Raw genomic sequence first — 13,530 nt, 5'->3', positions numbered from 1 at the left:
AAACAATGTCATAAGAGTCCATGTGCTTTTCTAAAAGCTCATCTACTCTATCATTTAGATATCTAGTGTTCAGAATGTGTTCAATATAGTCTACTTCATCTGTCATTCTTATGTCCCCTTGTGACTCTCCCAGAATTATGTTGCTATTGTCATTTAGCAAGCTGAAATATTCTGTATTCTTCAAGGCACCATCATGTTTGTTAACTAAATAAATTAGTTTGCCTTAAAATCCTTTGAACACCCCACTGTCATCAAAATCCATGAAGTCAGACACTACTGAAGGTGGACGCTACTGCGATATTTGTGTGATAAAAGTTTGCTTGATGGATTACCTCCTCTAGTAGATCACCAATACCAGACAAAAACACGAACACAGGGATACTGCATTGTCGGAGCTTATCAAAGGAATTCTCATATGCTTCCTTGAGCATAATGTCAGATTTTGCCATAATTTCTTTAAATTTACTTTTGTTTTTGGTAAAGCCTGTTCAACAACCAGACCGTGTGATTTAGTATCTTGAAACAGGTAAGAAACTACAGCTGGAAAACTGTCAAGCTGGACTCATACAGTATGTTAGGAACTTCTGGTAAGACAGGCACTTTGCAAGGATAATCAATTGGTCCCTGAGTTTGGAACTTCCACTTCTTACCCCAGATAAAATAGGGTGAAAAGAAAACTATGTGGACTCTCCTCTTATGTGAACAACGGTCTTTGTATGGGCATACATACTTAAAATTGGTTTTCTCTGAACTTTCATTTTAATCTTCGGCCAGTTCTTTCCCCTAAAAGGTCTTATATATTTATTCATTCATTCATGCATTCAATAAATATCTGATGAGTGCCAACTATGCCAGACATTGTGCTCAGCACTAGATAGGAAATACAAAAGAGATAAGCAAAAAGAAAACAAGAAAACAGTTTTCTTCCACATGAAACATAAAGTCACCAAATCAGTCACTCCTAATCTTCCCATTTATGGAAAGATTTCATGACACTTTCTCCCAGAGCCCTGATTTTTAATCTATGAATCTAAAGGAACAGTATGATACATACTAGTTCATATTGAACAATATGATACGTATTTTTCAACAGCCAAATAATATAAGTATATATTTTAAAATGTCAAATTTTACTGTTTAATAATGAAAAAAATATTGGCCAATAAAAGGTGCCTAAACAGTGTGAAAGGTATCCAGCAAATGGTTAGCATTGCTCCTAATCTAAACCATGTCACCATTCTCACATTCCTATTAAATGGCATCCACTATCACGGTCAGAGCTGGCTTCCAGCCCAGTCAGCCCCTGCAGCCTGTAGGGCCCAAGGCAGCCGTGTCTTTTATAAGTAGATAAGAAGCATTTGGCTTGAATCGCGATTGCTGAGTTCTGCAAGATAGCAAATACATAACCCAAAAGCTTTGGAGTGGAGCTGATTTTAAAGGCATTAGAGCAAGTGAACCTTCTCTTAATTGTGGTCCAAACAAAAACCAGTTGATCCTCTACAGTATTTCTTCATCCTCAGTGATGTAACTTGGTCTCTTTGGTTGTGGAAAAGCATCTTCTTTATGTGTTAGCCAAAACACAGAGCAGGAGATGCCTAATACTATTTCCATCCAGCTCCTGGGCTGAGCAGTGACAACTGGTTGAAATTAAGCGGAACCTAGAAACGTCCTGGGGTTCATTTTCATCTGAGCTTACAAAATCAAGAAGTGCCATTTTTCTGAGCTTGGTAAAGGGGGACAAGGTAAAGGTATCAAATGGCACTCATATTTGGATATGAATGAAAGGTCATGTCCCCCGACAGCTTGGCACAGGTGTATTTAGTTCCTGCAAAGCATATGGAAGATTTTATTCCTCTCCTCAGTGAAAATGTGTTATTTTATGTGCTCAGACTATCACTTCCTCCATTGGTTTTTTAGAGAATATCAATTTCTGGTGAGAGCTGCCAATTTATTATCCCACAATCACATCCCACAATTGGGACACATGACCATTATAAGCCAATCAGAATCTACCTTAGGGGTTCTCACAATATTTGGAGGGAGAGAGCTTTCTTTCCTCTCTTATCACTAGACTATAAGAACATAAGATCTTGGATTCCTGGAGTCTCATGCAGTCAGACAGCTGGAAGGAACTGGACTACAAGCAGAGAGAAGCAGAAATGAGAGATGATGAGGGAGTCCCAGTGTGCATATTCCTGGACCTAATCACACGGAGGCCAGCCCCTCCTCCGTGTCATCCATCATTTCAGTGCATAAGCTACACCGTACCTTTTTATGTGTTACTTTGTTTATGCTATTCCAAACTGGATTTCTGACACTTTCAAGAAAATGAGTCCTGACCATTCACCACTCTAAAGGCTGCATATTTTACAGCCTGACTGGCATCAAACAAATTCAAATAACTAAGAGGATGAAAGGGAACCAGATTCTCAGACTCAAGAAGCCTATCTTGGGCCACTTAATTTCCTTAAAGTTTGTCAGAATCATAGTACTAACTTTATGAAAGCAATTTATTTAGAATCTAATGTTCTTTTCTGTGCAGAGTGCATCTGTCAATCATGGTCTAAGTACTGGCATTTGGGCAGGAAAGGATAAGGTGTGGGGAGAGAGGAGGCAGGGCATAACCACGAATCCTACTCAAACCCCGAACTTTGCGATACAACGAACAAAATCAAAGTGTTCTTAGGTCCATGAATTTTCAGTTATATCATCAGTTGGTTCCCTTCACGAAGTGACTCTGTGGATTAAAACTTATGTTTCTGCAAATCATTAACTTCTATCCAAAGGTAGAGACCAGATTAAATGAACATCATTCTTGCTCAAAGAATTCCAAAGTTACTAATATGCTCCCCCATACTTCCCATTATGTCTTCTCTTCCTATTCCACCAGCACTTTTGTACCTCTACTATTCATTCATTCATTCATTCAATGAATATTTCTGTGTGTCTCCATTGCCTGCCATCATGATTTAAAAACATTAGTCTCCCCTGATTATAACCCTCAACAGACACCTGGTTAATTATAGGGAAGTAAAGCTAATCACATGATGCCCTCTTATAACTCCAAACAAATATTAATGAAATGAGGGTTAGGTGGAAAGTAAACATCAAGTATCCACAAAGCAAATCTAATGCCATACGTCATCAAAAATTGGGACCTGAGGAAATAATATCCTGACACAAAATGTCCCAAAGTTTCCTAGAAGTAGTACTTGGTGACTTAATAACAGCTTGACAATTTCTATTAACACTCCCAATGTGAGTTGTCTCATCTTTTCCTTCGAGGGAAAATAGTTTCGGGGGTAATAATAATAAGATTAAGTGAATAAACAGGGCTGGCTCTATCTTTACATTTTTTAATGGTTTTTATTTATTTTTGAGACAAAGATTGTAAGCAGGGAAAAAGAAGAGAGAGAAGGAGACACAGAATCCAAAGCAGGCTCCAGGCTCTGAGCTGTCAGCACAGAGCCCGACACAGGGCTCAAACTCATGAACCATGAGGTCACGATCTGATCCAAAGCTGGATGCTTAAGCAAGTAATCGACCCAGGCTCCCAGAAGGGCTGGCTCTCTTTGATGGATATGAAGACTCTAGAACTCTACTTATGTTGGGGAGACTATTCCAAAGCCCCAGTGTGAAGATGAAGGAAAATGAGTCAAAATAATTCACATGATATATCCCAGAAAAAAAAAAAAAAAAAAAAAAGAACCATACATTGTGGTAACCATGCAGATGTACTAACAAGATGAAAGAAATGAAAGGAAGCAACAGAGAAGGCAAGATAAAACCTAGTTTGCCCAAAAACATAACCATGGAGGAGAAGAGAGTTCCCCATGACCACTTCAATCTACACAAAAATTTCCTAGGTGTGTGAATTCAACAAGACAAGATGAATGAGATGAAAGTGATCCCAGGAAATGAAGAGGAAAAAAATCAGAGATTAAAAAAATAAAAGGACAATATATAAGTATGACAAAGATAACCCAGAATAAAGACAAGTTTCTGGTTTCCCTTACGTATCAAATTCAAACCATGGAGGAAAAAAATAATTCACATCTTAGTAAAAGAAAACTTTCTTCTTAAAATGAATAAAATGAATAAAATGTTGTGGAGGGGTGCCTGGGTGGCTCAGTCAGTTAAGCCTCCGACTTCGGCTCAGGTCAGATCTCACGTTGGTGGGTTCGAGCCCCGCATCGGGCTCTGTGCTGACAGCTAGCTCAGAGTCTGGAGCCTGCTTCCGGTTCTGTGTCTCCTTCTCTCTCTGCCCCTCCCCCTCTCATGCTCTGTCTCTCTCTGTATCAAAAATAAATAAAAACATTTTTAAAAAAATTTTTAAAGAAAATAAAACTATACACCATGTTGTGGATATACCTAGTTTGTCCATCTAATATCCATTTCTCTTCCTCCCTAAGAAGGAAAAGTTTTCACTTAGACATTCACCCCTCTTCCATAGGATTCCTATGTTTGGGGGAGACTGACCTCATGTCCAAAGCAAAGAGTAGGTACAGATTGGTTTAAACCAGTTTAGCAAATTCCACTTCTCTGGCCATGGATATTCATTCAGTTCTGAGCATGTTAACTCAATGGGTCAAAGAAGGTAAATTATAGGATTCTTACTTACAATACTGAAGAAAACGGCCCTGTATTCCAGGAAATATAAATGCTAGAAAGAACTTTCAGAAATACTTCTTATAGGGAGATCTACTATATATGTGTGTATATAATGTGTAGTAGTGCAGCAATTCTTCCATTCCACTTCAATTTTTTCTTCTCATAGTTTTTGGGAATATTAATTCTTCATATTGCAATTTTTTTTCTGGAACTTTCCGGAAATCCAACCTCTAAGATACTGGAGAAAGCTATTCATAGGGAGGTATCACACTGGAGGCACTCCACTGCAAGGCTCCCCAGGGTAGGTGTGCAGGGTGGGAGTGGGGAGAGCAGCTGCTCGCTGCTGCCACCTAGTCCTGTAGGACTAGAGCCCTGGGCTGACAACCCTATGCTAAAGAAAGCCCATCAAAGGAGATGACAAGAACCAGGAAATAAAACCCTTCTTCTCCTCTAATAACTGCCAGAACCCTCTAGTAACAAAGCTTTAGGACAAGCTGGAAAAAGAAAAACATTTAAGGACTCAGACAAATTTTCACAGAGCAATCTAAAAGAAAAAACTTTGAAGCTAAGAGATAATAAATTGATAACCAACCCAATATCCACAGGAAAATTTACCATTATTTTGTGCATTTAAAAAAGTTTACAAAGAGGGAGGAGTTAAGATGGCAAAGGAGCATGGAGACCCTGAGCTTGTTTCATGCCTGAAATGCAACCACATCAGCACCAAACCGTTTTTGAACAACTAGGAAATTGATCTGAAGATAAACACCACAATCTGTGTGGGGGACCAACCCACGCACCACAGTCGAAAGGTCCTGAGTAGGGGGTTGGTGTCGGCACAATATCTCTAGAAAAGAAGATGGACAAGACAGACAAGACAGATGAGACAGACGAGACAGACAACGTGGATGGTGGTTGGTAAAGCCACACTTTATTAAGATAGCCAGGGTCTTATATACCATGGGTGATTACATCATTTCTTTAATGGTTACATAGTTCAAGGTCCTTGAAGTAAAGACATGCTCCGGAAAAGGGCATTCTTATCAGGACAGTAGTAACAAGATTAAGTCATTGCAAAAAGAGGAATCCCCTAATAATAGTCTGGTTTTAAATATAAGATAAGCCTGAAGAATTCTATACATTCCTTAAGGCCCTTCATCAGTTATTCAAGGGTAAGATGCTCATCCTTTTATAAGCAAATCTTTTGGCAGAGGATTATGTTCACTCCCAACAGCAGACAAAGAGCTAGAAAATAAAGTAAGGGAAGGTCACTGACTGACCCAAGTTGATTCAAAGCCTAAAAGTATTTGCCTCTTTGCAAAGCAATGAGAAAATCATAGGATGAACAGAAGCCAGGGGCCCAGGAGGCCAAATATTGTTTGAGGGTATTTTTTGCCTACTGGGCCCCAACAAATCTGTATAACTTGGGCCACAGAACTTGGCAGGTATGCAGTGCAGAGAGGTGAACTGGGCGGGGGGGGGCGAGAGGGAGAAAAGCTGCAGAGGGTAGGGAGCAGATTTTTTAGGAAGAGGACAAAAAGAAAGGAAGAGAATGCAGTGCATCAGGATCATACAAGAAAATCATTCCCTTGAACGTAGCTGGAGAGAAAGAGAAAGAGTGAACACACAGGAAACTGAACAAAAAATCTTCCCCAAAACCACTGATGAGAAGAAAGGAGAGAGTTGCAATATCATCAGGATTCTATAAACAGTAGAATGTAGTTCCTGAAGTTTCAGAGTTCAGTGCTTGGTGGTGCTCTGGTGAGGATGTGGGTTGAATCCCCAGGAGCAGGCAGCACAGTCTGAGGGGTCCATGTGCCACACAGGGAGAAGCAGCTCCCCTGCTTTGGAGTGCATTAGGTAGAGGCTATATGGCCTCTCCACAGGCAAAGGTCCCAGAAGACCCTGGAGAGCAGCCACACTTACTGGTATTGGGACAAAGATGACAGAGTACAGTGAAACCTGGCACCAGCTGTGTGTTGTGGTTTGCCATAATCTCTGAACCTCTGCGCTGTGCAGTAGCACAAACGTTTTCCGGGGCAGGCATCCGGCCATTGTTCAGCGAGATGTTTCCCCAGAGAGTCAGCTGGGTCCAAGCCATAAGGGTCTCTGAAGTGTGGGCTTTTGATACACAACCCCATCTGAGATAAGACTCTGGAGCAAGGTGAACCCCTGGCAGGTGTATAGCTTGGACACAGGGTAAAAGGGGGAAGACAAAGGAGGAGTGAGCACAGAGTTCCTGGCCAGACACCAGGGAGCTGGGTCCAGCCATTTCCACCTCGCCCACGCACGCATGCCACACTGATCCACTCCAGTAAGCTAAGCAGCACCACCTAATGGAGAATGGAGATATTACAGCAAGCCCCAGCCAACGCTGCCCTCCGTGCACATCCCCTAGAAGACCAGCACAAGTCACTCCACCTGCTTAGTGTATAGACTATAGAGAGCTTCACAGTTTCAGTTCTAGGAAAAACTGGATGTAACTTCATTTAGATTTCATTCTATTTGCTGATTCATTTATTTGTTTATTTCCTTTGCTTCTGTTTTTGCTTAAATTATTTTTCTTTCTTACTCTTTCTTGAATATAAAAGATAAAAATTTATATTTTTGTGTTTTTTACTTTAATTTTTATTCAATTTCATTTTCTTCTATAATTTTTTAATTTTTAAATTTTCTTACTTTTCTCTCTTTTCTTTCCCTTTTTTCCTCTATCAAGCATCTTTCAACAAGCAGATGAGCTAGCTTCCTTTATTTCATTTTTTCTGCTTTTAATTTTTTAATTTTTATATGTTATTTTGTTAAACTTTTTTCCCTCCAAATGAAAAAATAAAGGAATTCACTCCAAAACTGTGAATAGGAAGAAATGATAGCTAGGAGCTTAATCAACACAGGGGACTCTTTGGAGAAAAGAAAGAAAAAAAAAAGAAAAAGCAACAAAGACTAGAAAGGACCAGAGAATATCACTGGAAACAGCAACTCTGCAGGAAGAAACGACAGCCAGGGGCTTAACTGACACAGGGGAACTCTCTGAGAGGAGAAAAGACAAAATAAAAAAGATCAAAAGCAACAAACACTAGGAAAGACCAGAGAATATCACAAGAAACAGCAACTATGCAGGCAACACAATGGCACTAATTTGATATCTTTACTTACTCTAAATGTCAATGGACTAAATACTCCAATAAAAAAGCATAGGGTATCAGAATGGGTAAGAAAACAAAACCCATCTATGTGCCTCTTACAAGAGACTCATTTGAGACCTAAAGACACCTGTAAATTGAAAGTAAGGGGATGGAGAACCATCTATCATACTAATGGTCGTCAAAAGAAAGCTGGAGTAATACATCAGACAAACTAGGTTTTAAAATATTGTAATAAGAGATGAAGAAGGGCATTATATCATAATTAAGTGGTCCACCCACCAAGAAGATCTAACAATTGTAAATATTTATGCCCTCAATGTGAAAGAACCCAAATATATAAATCAATTAATCACAAACATAAAGAAACTCATTGACAATAATAGCATAATAGTAGGGCACTTCAACACTTTTAGCAATGGACATATCACTGAAACAGAAAATCAATGAGGGAAAAATGGCTCTGAATGACACACTGGTCCAGATGGACTTAACAGATATATTTAGAACATTTCATCCTAAAGCAGAATATATATTCTTCTCAAGTGCACATGGAATGTTCTCCAGAATAGATCACATACTGGGTCACAAATCAGCCCTCAACAAGTAAAAATGATTAAGATCATACTTTGCAGATTTTCAGACCTCAACACTGTGAAACTCGAAGTCAAACACAGGAAAAATTTGGAAAGACCATGAATACATGAAGATTAAAGAACATCTTAATAAAGAATGAGTGGGTTAACCAAGAAATTAAAGAAGAAATTGAAAAATACTTGGAAGCCAATGAAAATGAAGCCACGACAGCCCAAAACCTCTGGGATGCAGCAAAGGCGGTCATAAGAGGGAAGTAATAGCAATCCAGGTCTTCCTAAAGAAGAATGAAAGGTCTCAAATACACTACCTAACCTTATACCTAAAAGACCTGGAAAAAGAAGAGCAAATAAAACCCCAAACCAGCAGAAGGGAAATAATAAAAATTAGTGCAGAATCAATGATATAAAAATCAAAAAATCAGATCAATAAAACCAGGAGCTGGTTATTTGAAAGAATTAACAAAATTGATAAACCACCTAGCCAGACTGCTCAAAAATAAAAAGGAAAGAACCCAAATAAATAAAATCAGAATGAAAGAGGAGAGATCAGAAACAACACCATAGATACAAACAATAATAAGAGAATATTGTGAGCAATTATCTGCCATCAAATTAGGCAATCTGGAAGAAATGGACAAATACCTGGAAACATATAAACTGCCAAAACTGACACATGAAGAAAAAGAAATTTTGAACAAACCCAAAACCAGTAAAGAAATTGGACCAGTAATCAAAAATCTCCCAACAAACAACAGTCCAGGGCCGGATGCCATTCCAGGGAAATTCCACCAAACAGTTAAAGAAAGGTTAATACCTATTCTTTTGAAGCTGTTCTAAAATATAGAAATGAAACAAAAACTTCCAAACTAATTTTATGAGACCAACATTACCTTGATTCCAAAACCAAAGACCCCACTAAAAAAGAGAACTACAGACCAATTTCCCTGATGAAAATGGATGCAAAAATTCTCAACGAGATGCTATCAAACTGGATCCAACAATATATTGAAAGACTTATTCACCACAATCAAGCAAGATTTATTCCTGGGATGCAGGGCTGGTTCAACATTCACAAAACAATCAATGTGATAAAAATTGTGATAATAACATTAATAAAAGAAAGGACAAGAACCACGTGATCCTCTCAATAGATGCAAAGAAAGCTTTTGACAAAGTACATCATCCTTTCTTGGTAAAAACCCTCAAGAAAGTAGGGATAGAAGGATCATACCCCAATCTCATAAAGGCCATATATAAAACACCCATCACTAGTATCATCCTCAATGGAGAAAACTGAGAGCCTTCTCTTTAAGTTTGGAACACAACAGGGATGTCCACTCTCACCACCGTTACTCAACAGTGTTGAAAGGCCTCGCCTCAAGCAATCAGACAACACAAAGAAATAAAAGGCATTCAAACCAGCAAGGAGGAAGTCAAACTTTCACTCTTCACATAAGACATGATACCGTACGTGGAAAACCCAAAAGACTCTACCAAAAAGCTGCTAGAACTGATCCATGAATTCAGCAAAGTTGTAGCATATAAATTCAATGTGCAGAAGTCAGTTGCATTTTTATACACCAATTAAGAAGCAGCAAAAAAAAAAAAAAGAAATCAAGGGATTTATCCCATTTACAACTGTACCAAAAACCACAAAAGACCTAGCAATAAACCTAACCAAAGAAGTGAACTATCTATACACTAAAAACTATAGAAAGCTTATGAAAAAAACTGAAGACACACACAAAAAAAATGGAAAAACATTCCATGCTCATAGATTGGAAGAACAAATATTGTTAAAATGTCAATACTACCCAAAGCAATCTACATGTTCAATACAAACCCTATCAAAATAACACTAGCACTCTGCACAGAGCTAAAACAAACAATACAAAAATCTGTAGAGAACCAGAAAAAAAAACAAGTAGCTAAAGCAATCTTAAAGAAAACCAAAGCTGGAGATAATCACAATTCCAAACTTCAAACTGTACTACAAATCTGTAATCATCAAGATAGCATGGTACTGGCACAAAAACAGACACACAGATCAATGGAACAGAATCGAGAACCCAGAAATGGACCCACAAACGTATGGCCAACTAATCTTTGACAAAGTAGGAAAGAATATCCAATGGAAAAAAGATGGTCTCTTCAGTAAATGGTGTTGGGAAAATTGGACAGTGACCTGCAAAAGAACGAACCTGGACCACTTTCTTACACCTTACACAAAAATAAACTCAAAATGTAAGGCAGGAAGCCATCAAAATCCTAGAGGAGAAAACAGGCAATAATCCCTTCAGTCTTGGCCACAGCAACTTCTTACTCCACACGTCTCTGGTGGCAAGGGAAACAAAAGCAAAACAAAACAAAACAAAACAACTATTGGAACCTCATCAAGATAAAAAGCTTTCTCCTTTCATGGTTTGTGGGCTTTCCTTTAGTGATTTACTTAGATTCTTCTCTCTCTGTTGTTTGCATTTCTGTTACCAGTTTTTGATTTGTGGTTACCATTAACCTTATGTATAACGTCTCATGCATGTAGCAGTCCATATTAAGTTGTCACTTAAGTTTGAACCCATTCTAAAAGCATTACATTTTTATTCTTCCTTCTCTCCCCCCACCGCCACATTTTAGGCATCTGGTATCAGACCTTACATCCTTTTATTTTGTGAATCCCTTGCCTAATTTGTAATAGATATACTTAATTTTACTGCTTTTGTGCTTCCTACTTATTTCGTCTTATTGTCTTTCTAATCCACTCAAAGAGTACCATTTAAGATTTCTTCCAAGACTGGGTTCATGGTGATAAATTCCTTTAACTTTTGTTTGTCTGGGAAACTCCTTCTCTCTCCTTCTATTCTGAATGATAGCCTTGTTGGATAGAGTATTCTTGGTTGTAGCTTTCTTTCATCACTTGGAATATACCAAGCCACTCCCTCCTAGCCTGCAAAATTTCTGCGGAAAAATCAGCTGTTAGCCACATGGGGTTTCCTAACATGTAACGGTTTCCTTTTCCTTGGTGCTATATCACTACTTTTTGCCATTTTAAGTGCTATATGTCTTGATGTGAACCTCCATAGACTGATTTTGTTAGGTGCTCTTTGTGCATCCTGGATCTGAATTTGTTTCCTTCTCCAGATTCAGAAAGTTGTCAGCTACTCTTTCTCCAAACATTTCTTGCCCTTTTATTCTTCCTTCTTCTCAGATCCCTATAATGTGAATGTTATTATATTTGTAGTATCATGGAGTTCATCTATTCTTTTTATTTTTTATTTATTCTTTTTTCTTTCTCTTATTCAACTTGATTGCTTTCCATTACTCTGTCCTGTGGGTCAGTGATCTGTTCTTCCTCTAGTCTATTATTTACTCCGCCGATTTTTATTTCTCATTTATTGAGTTCTTCATCTGGGTTTTTTCCTTTTTTTACTTTTTCTTCATTGAGAGTCTCACCGAGGTCTTCCACTCTTTTGTCAAGTAAAGTATCTTTATGACCATTACTTAAAATTCCCTACCAGCCATATTATTTATCTCCATTTTGTTTAGCTGTCTTGCTGCGATTTTGTCCTATTGTTTCATTTTGGACACACACCTCTGTCTCCTCATTTTGTCTAAGTCTGTGCCTGTTTCTATGTGTTTGGAAAGTCAGCTATTTCTCCTGCTCTCAAAAGTACTGGGCTTACGAAGAAGAGATCCTGTAAAACCCTGAAGTAAAATGTTCCCTATTCACCATAACTGGCTCTTCAGAGATATTTCCTATGTGTCATATGTGCCCTTACATTTTGGTTGAAGCATATTTGTCCTCATTCCAGTCATTTGTAATGGCTCTCTTTGTCTACTGATGGCAGGGCTTGGTGCCTGTGTTGTGAGCCGGACAGTCTGGGACCACCTTATGCTGAGTTGGGCCAGAAATGTAGTAGCACAGAACTGTAGGGTGCTCTCCCTCTGATTTCCCCTAAGAAGCTTTCTTGGTGGGCAGGGCCTGTCCCTAGCCAAGTGCCTGGCCCACATTCACACTGGTATGTGGTTTTATTCCCCTCTCCCCAGGGCAAGATTCATTTTGGGGTGGTGCTGACCTGTCAGGGCTGCCTGCATACTGCCTTGCTTGTGGTGCCACTTTGCATTGCCTCCTGCTGAGATAATGTTGAAGGGGGTTAAGTCTGCAGGAGAATGCAGGGGACAGACATGCTGTTAACAAGCTATGAGGAAGGTTTTTGTGCGGTGCTAGTTCCCACAGGCGTCCATGTATCTAGGCTAGGGTAGGCTAATGGCACCCACCAGCTTTTTTTCTGGGAGAAGTCTCCCAAAGAACCTTGCTCCTCCAGCATACTTTGAGGTTAGTAAACAAATCTCCCTCCCATATACCCCAAAGGTCTTTTAAATTGCCACTTCTACACTGTATCTCAATGGTGCTCTCTGGTATACTATCTCTTTAAGGACAGGGACTCCATGTCCTATTGCCCCCTCGTTCCCCAGAGAGAAGCCACTGGTTTTTAAAGTTCCAGGTGTTAAGCCCCAGTGAGGTAAGACCTCACCAATTTAGGCATTTCTGGTTTTCAAAGCTAAATGTTATAGAGATTCATCTTCCTCATGCAGTTCTCCCATGCCTGGGGTGCCTAGTGTGGTGTTCTGCTCCTCTTCCCTCTCTACCTGCAGCATCCCTCTCTCCTGCAGACAGTCCCATGAGTTCATTTCGTTCTGGAAAGCATCTCCACCCTCTTCCGTGTAGCCTTTCCTCTGCATTTAGTTGTGGAGATTCTGTTCTGCCCGTCTTTGGGGCATTTTCTGGGTTATTTACACTGATGTGGGTATCATCTAGGTGTATCTATGAGATGATAGAAACCTAGAGTCCTCCTACACCACCCATCTTCCCCAGAAGTTGAGAAATTATCCTTTGTGTCCACAATTAAAATATCTTTGTCATGGGTATTGTAAAATTTCATTACAATGTAGATATATATTAATTTGTCTCTATTTATATTTACAAGGATTCAGCCAATGCAGTTGTGTGGAGTCTGCTCACAGCAGCACACAAGAGCCAATCAAGCACACCTCTTCCCAACTGCACATTCAGGGACAGAACCTGCAATCAGGTACGACGACAGTTTTTACAGCACAGTAGTCAGCAAACACTGTAATGCAGGGTTAACATTTTCTCTTGGCAAGCTGATTGCTTAACATTTACT

General features: G+C 39.2%; 1 pseudogene; it reads right to left on the bottom strand.

The window, feature by feature from the left end:
• Positions 1–6,712, bottom strand: part of LOC115278822 — a 12,847-nt pseudogene extending 6,135 nt beyond the window's left edge.
• Between the last annotated feature and the right edge of the window lie 6,818 nt (positions 6,713–13,530).

This window comes from Suricata suricatta, chromosome 15 (assembly GCF_006229205.1).
Source record: "Suricata suricatta isolate VVHF042 chromosome 15, meerkat_22Aug2017_6uvM2_HiC, whole genome shotgun sequence".
NCBI classification, from domain to species: Eukaryota; Metazoa; Chordata; class Mammalia; order Carnivora; family Herpestidae; genus Suricata; species Suricata suricatta.
This window is presented reverse-complemented; position numbering and strand designations above follow the sequence as displayed.